Source organism: Cucurbita maxima, unplaced genomic scaffold, assembly GCF_002738345.1.
Source record: "Cucurbita maxima cultivar Rimu unplaced genomic scaffold, Cmax_1.0 Cma_Scf00007, whole genome shotgun sequence".
Taxonomy (NCBI): Eukaryota; Viridiplantae; Streptophyta; class Magnoliopsida; order Cucurbitales; family Cucurbitaceae; genus Cucurbita; species Cucurbita maxima.
Genome location: NW_019272023.1, coordinates 3928144 through 3929395, shown reverse-complemented (window position 1 = coordinate 3929395; position 1252 = coordinate 3928144).

Sequence of the window (1252 nt, the reverse complement as noted above, 5' to 3'; positions counted from 1 at the left end):
TTTTTTTTTTTTTTTTTTTTTTTTTTTTTTTTTTTTTGTACAGTGCTGTATTTCAATTTTGTAAGATCGCCAAATGTTGAAATTTGTTCATATCATTCATTCTTTTTGCCTCTCAAGCTCAGGTCTGATCGTTATGGCTATTGGAGATGATTAAGTAGTAATGTGTTATAATTACTTCTTCGCTGCTCGTTGATCGTGGGATAGGCGTATAAGCTATACTTTGCACTCTCGAGGTACGAGAAGATGAACCAAAACCTCATTATTTATTGGTAAGGAAAGCCTTGTAGAAGCTAAATACTATACCATACCAAGATTTGAAGAATTCCTTGGATGAAAGCAGCCTGTTGGTGATGGAAAAAGGTGATCCTGCCTCGTCTTTTTTTCTTGTGAAATTTTAATGTATTTAACATTGTAATGTCTTAAATTTTAATCCACTTAGGTCCCAAATTTGTTTTTATCCAAAGTTTAAGGATGATAATTGATTGTTTTAGAAACTTTACAATGTAACGTAGATTTTCAATCGTTGTTTGGATTAAAAAAAAAAAAAGGTTGTAATCTATTATCTTAGAATTCTACTTTGCATATTGTGGTATGGAAATTTACATTTGAGCCTATCATTCAGGCCAAGTATTGATCGTGCAAGGATACAAATAATGGTTACTGTATATGGATTACCAGTAAAGGATAGAGTATAAGTATCCTTTCAGCATTACTTCTTTTCAGTGTTCAGAAGGTGAATGACTCATTTTTTGGCTATAAACTAGTTGCCAATATGTCTGTTTTAAGTGTTCAATTTCGAGCTTTGATTAACGTTGTGATATTTACAACTTGGATTTATCTAATTTTGAATTTTGTTCAGTGCTTGTACCATCAAATATTTGAAGTTTCTTGTTATTAGTATATTTGCAAATCTAGAAAATATTTTTTTAGTTAGATAATTTGAGTTGTTTGGGTCATTCAGTCATATGAGTATAACAATATTATAACGAAAGCTGTCCATTTAAGTATATCGATGATATAACTAATGTTTCACGTTATTTAAGACAAAAGCATCTGTTTTTTACTAATATTTGCAAATCAGAAAAGTGATGCTATATTTGTAATGAACTATATGCGTATATAGCAATGGATGGAGAGGTATATCAATGACAATACATCACTCATGTAAACTACAACTGGCATACCTAATATGAACTACATGTAAAACTGTCAATTTCAAGAATAGTTACTAAAAATTAATGAAGGCATCAAG